The sequence below is a fragment of the Dama dama genome, chromosome 1 (genome assembly GCF_033118175.1).
Source record: "Dama dama isolate Ldn47 chromosome 1, ASM3311817v1, whole genome shotgun sequence".
Lineage (NCBI taxonomy): Eukaryota > Metazoa > Chordata > Mammalia > Artiodactyla > Cervidae > Dama > Dama dama.
Genome location: NC_083681.1, coordinates 8,696,954 through 8,702,295, shown reverse-complemented (window position 1 = coordinate 8,702,295; position 5,342 = coordinate 8,696,954). Strand labels below are relative to the sequence as shown.

Genomic DNA, 5,342 nt, shown 5'->3' with positions numbered 1-5,342 from the left:
AACAAAAGGCAAAGAGATGCCCAGAAATCAAAAGCCAAGTAACAAGAGTGGCTCCAAAAGATGGTTAAGTGATGCCCAGAAAGCCAAATGGCCTAAATGCCAAACGTGACTTCCCAGTTCCACTAGACCTGTGACCTGGCAAAGTCAGAGCTAGCAGCCTTTTTTAGTTCTGATAGAGTTTTGAGCAATTTCTTCCTGCTTTCCAGCAAAGAAATTACTCTATCATTTCCTGTTTTAGAAGCTTCTAGATGCCAGTCAAAGTAAGCATGGCCGACCTTTTCTAATTGTGTGTGCAAAAATGTCGATTTTGGAATATCAAAAGCACTCCAATTTGGCCATTTTAGGTTGAGATCTCTTTTAGTATAATTTCTCCAATTAACTAGGTACTTTCAAGTATGAGCTCCATACATATTGTACATGAATCTGGCTGGAGTGTTAGTCATAGTCTAGCTTTCTGACACCCCTTTGTTTCTGTTTTTGAAAGATTCTGTTTCCCATTTTAAGCCAAATTTGTCAGGGATAAAAATCACCAGTGAACTTGTGTAGTGGGCCCATGTGCTATTTGTGAGCTTAACTCCTCCAGGAGTCACCCCAGGGTCATTTCAGCTCTTATGTGCCTCGGATTCTGCTTCTGGCAATCTAAGACCACCATGGCTGCTCAGGTGGCTGAAAGGTCAGTTCTTGTATGCGACCCTTGGACGAGCAAGTATTTTAATTAATGAATAGGTTTCCCTATGGGACCACTGCATAGTATGAGGACTAGGCCTCCACCACTCCTGTAAATTGCTCAGTCACCTGAGAAAACCAAAATCGGCTGGGAGGAGTCTTGTCCCTTTCCTTCAGAACAAAGCTCTCATATGTTTTCCTCACTTTTATCCTGACAAATTCTATAATGGCAGTCAAATTGAGGAAAAGTGTCAGATCAGTTTCTTAACCACTTAGCAAAGACCCCTACAGCAGAGTCCCCTAAAACAGAGCAGCCTCAGCATCTTTCAGCTGAGCCCCAGGTATTCCTTGATTTTTTTTCCCAATCGAACCCCCCCCTACCCAGTTCCTTTCCACTGGGTGGGCAATTCTCCTGGCATCTTTCAGCCAACCTCCCATGCAGTATCTTTTGACTGGGTGGGAATTTCTCAGTATCTTTCAACCAAGCCCCACTGTGTCTAGACCAGGAGTGGGTATGCCCTGGATGTTTCACCTGCCCCCCCCCCCGCCCAAGTATCATTCCTCCTGGGAGGGGGCAGGCAACCTGCTCCACTGCCAAATAAAACTCAGAATCTCAACCAATACAGGAGATTCAAGACCAGGAGAGACATACCCAAATTTGTCTGCACTCCCAGAGGAGGTGAATGGGTGCAAGGGGCCACTGCTGGTACCAAAGCTCCAGTTCCTCATGGAGTCCAGTTGAAGGAAGGAAGTCCACTCTGGGTCCCTTCATGGTCACCATAACTGTCAACTTAAAAAAAGATGTACAACTTGAGAGTTGCAAGTTAAGTTTTATTTGGAGCAAAATGAGGACTGCAGCCCCAGAGACAACATCTCAGATAGCTCTGAGAGACTGCTCCAAAGCGGCAGTGGGGGAAAGTCTATATGTAAGGTTTTGGTGAAAGGGGAGTTCAATACCACGAAGCACTCATTTTACAAAAGGTTTTTTGTTAGTTATGAGGATCTAATATCACCATGAAGGGATTTAGTGCTTCTCTAGACATGAGGAGATGCAAGGATTGAGATCATAAAACGTATTTCTAAAAACACCCAACTATCTAAAGACCTGTCCCACCAGATTCCCTGGAGCACAGAGTGCCTCACTCTACACTGAACTCCCTCAGGGGTTGTTAAAGGCCAATAGTTATAGCAGCATGGGGTTCAGTCTCTGGGAGATGGAAAATGCCTTTGTTGTTCAGTCAATGCTTTTGGTAAATGCCAATTTGTAGTTGACAGGATGAAAGCAAGGACAGAGGGAAGTCAACTTCAAAGGTGAAAAAATTGCAGGGCCAGACCATGAAAGAACCCTCAAATTTTAAATTTTTGGTAGCTAGAGTTTTCTCTTGAAGGAAAGGGAAGTCATTGAAGTATTTTAAGCAAGAGAGTTACATGATCTGCCTTGGATTTTAGAAAAATTCCTCTGAGTAGATATCACATAGATGACAGGTACAGTTTAACTCACACATTCCTCATCATTAACAGCAACATGTGAGGGTCAAATGAAGAATTCTTCTGGAGTCTTAAAAAAACTATTTGAAAATTTTCAGGTCAGGTAATCCTGAGTTCTCAGAAACAACTAACTAGAAGGATTTGCCCTTTCTCTGCAAGTGGGATTGAGTTGGGCTTTAATAGTCCCTCTATGAATGAGGCTTGGTTTCAAGGCAAATTTTATTATTTGATTGGAGAAAAAATTAAAATTTTTTTTATTTTCATTACTCAACTGCCTCCTGGTAAACTTGCTTTCTCCCTCACCTCCACATACTTGGCTGCTGGGATCCAGAAGCAAGGAAGCAGTGAAAAGTGTTATCAGTCTTGCATAAGATCAACCCCTCCCTAAAGATCTTCCGAAGACAAAGCCAAACAAGGTGGAGTTGGGTAGGGTGGAAGCTTCAGGCTCAGGCTTGCAGGCTGGCTTGGGGGATTAGAGGCCCTGAACAAGTTAGAGGGGTTATTCCGCTCCCTTTGTTTCCCATTAGGTGATATGTGAGTTGGTTATGTTTTGATTTCAATGATTCGCCCCTGAACATTGCTTTTGAAACTGCAGTTTACAGGATTAGCTAATCACCATGCTGCAATCCTTGTTTAAACCCACTGTACTGTGATTTAATGTCAGATTGCTCTATGCCAACTTCAGGTGCTATTCATCCAGCCCTAGCCTTGCATGGGGAGGGTGACTTAGTGGGTATGGGGAGGAGTTGTTTGGCTTCTTCTAAGAGATCCCCCAAGAGGGGGAGTTGTGAGAGAGTGAGTCTTGTCAATATCAACTCCTTTTTTATTTTTTAATTTTTCTAGTTGATTATATGGGACACAGTGCAGATCTGGCATTCAGCCTTGAGCTGCTCCCAATTTGTTCTATAATCTAAGATTGTTTCTTCCATTCTCTGTTGTTGTTGTTCAGTCACTCAGTCATGTCCAACTCTTTGTGATCCCATGGACTGCAGCATGCCAGATTCCTTTTGTCCTTCCCCATCTCCCAGAACTTGCTCAAACTCATGTCCATTGAGTCAATGATTCCATCCAACCATTTCATCCTCTGTCATCCCCTTTTCCTCCCACCTTCAACCTTTCCCAGCATCAGGGTCTTTTCTAATGATCAGTTCTTCCCATTGGGTGGCCAAAGTATTGGAGTTTCAGCTTCAGCATCAGTCCTTCCAATGAACATTCAGGACAGATCTCCTTTAGGATGGACTGGTTTGATATCCTTGCAGTCCAAGGGACTCTCAAGAATCTTCTCCAACATCACAGTTCAAAAGCATCAGTTCTTTGGCACTCAGCTTTCTTTATGGTCCGACTCTCACATCCATACATGACTACTGGAAAACCATAGCTTTGACTATACAGATCTTTATCGGCAAAGTAATGTCTCTGCTTTTTAATACACTATCTAGGTTTGTTATAGCTTTTCTTCCAAGGAGCAAAGTGTCTTTTAATTTCATGGCTGCAGTCACCATCGGCAGTGATTCTGCAGTTATGAGAGTTTGACTAAATGCTAGATGTTTCCTTCTGGCTCTAGGAGGGTCCAGATCATCAGAGCAGTCAATATCAAATCCTTGCATTTAAAACATAGCATGAAATTATAATCTAATGAACCCTTCTCCTCAGACACTCTCTGGCTCTACATCTGTGCCTGTCAACCAGTCTTTGTCATTGAAAATTGATTTCTAAGTGAAACTGCAAATCTTGTCAAACATACAGGGTTACATAAAGTTGATGAAAGTAAAGCCTTTGACAAACAAGATTTAGTATCTAAAAGCCAAAGGACAAAATCAACAAGGATGTTGACAAGGTAAGTGCTTTAAAAGAGAAGTAATTAGCAAAATATTTAATAGAGATGTTTAGGGGAAAATAGTGAAGCCCATTCACATTCTTTTAAAAATGATCAGTCTGTAAAAGTCAAACACAATGATGAAGGATATCAGAAAATGATGCCAATAAAACAGTAAATTCTTGATTTGGGGGAATTATAAATGAAGATAAAATATACTTACTTTATAATTTAATTATGGTTTTCAAAATAAAATGCAACGAACAGATGGGTGAGATTCAGCTGGCCAGTTGGGGTGATGGGCTCTCCGTCCTGAACCATGGCCCAGTTTGTGATCTCGCAGAGAAGGCCCCTGGCACTGGTCAGTGCTGCTGTGACTTACTTGAAGCCTCAGTTGGCTATGTCTTGGTACTATGCCAAGGTTGAGCTGGTTCCTCAACCCCTGCTGAGATCCCTACAGCAATTCAGAGCTTGAAAAATATTATCACCAGTGCTAAAACCAGTAGCTTCAAATAGCTCACAGTTAAGGAAGCTCTACTGAATCATTTGGAGGCCACTGAGGTGTGAATGTGGTTTTATGTTGGCGAGATCATAGGCAACTATGGCATCAATGGCTATGATGTTTAAAGACTAATTTTTAACATGTGATTATATTTGCTTTATTATTCATCCAAGTGTTCTTGGATCATGTGTGAGCAGACTGCTATTTGAATAAAATAAGACAATGTGTCAGAAAAAAAATGCAATCAAACTTTGACATTTTAGTTCACTTTTAGTGTCCATCTTAGGTGATCATTTTTGGATGCCAGCATCTCCTGTGTTTGTTCATTTTCCTTGTTTCCAAAACAATTTAAGGTGTCTAGCATTCTTTGTTGAAGATCAGTATATTCTAAATTCTTACTAAATAAATATACTAAATATTAGTATATTCTAAATTCTAATTCACCAAAAGGATCCACTTCCTAATGCCTCTCTTATGGTCTTAATTTTTTAAATATATTTTGCCTACTAAATGGCATTTTTAAGTAGCATTTTTTTTCTCTGTTAAATAAAATTTTGTGCACTTACTTTGAATTAGCACCACAGATAGTGGCTATAATTATAGTTAAAAGTCGAGGTGTCCTTCTGACCTCTAGTCATACTCAATGTTGGACACCATGTGTTTGGGAAAGAAAGAGAGCTTCCAGGGCTTGCTCAGGACATAGGATCCAAGCTGTGGAGAAGAGGGGAGAGTAGACAAGAAACTCAGATGATAATATGGTCACTCAGCTGTGATTGGGCAATTGAGTAGTAGGTCTAAGTCTTTCCAAGTCTGGGGAGAATGAGAGAGTGAGTGGAAGTGAAGTGAAAGTCACTCAGTCGTGTCCAACTC

General features: G+C 41.2%; 1 pseudogene; it reads left to right on the top strand.

The window, feature by feature from the left end:
- The first annotated feature begins 4,289 nt into the window (after window positions 1-4,289).
- LOC133043558 (ATP synthase subunit g, mitochondrial-like) lies at window positions 4,290-4,597 on the top strand (annotated as a pseudogene).
- Window positions 4,598-5,342: the final 745 nt, after the last annotated feature.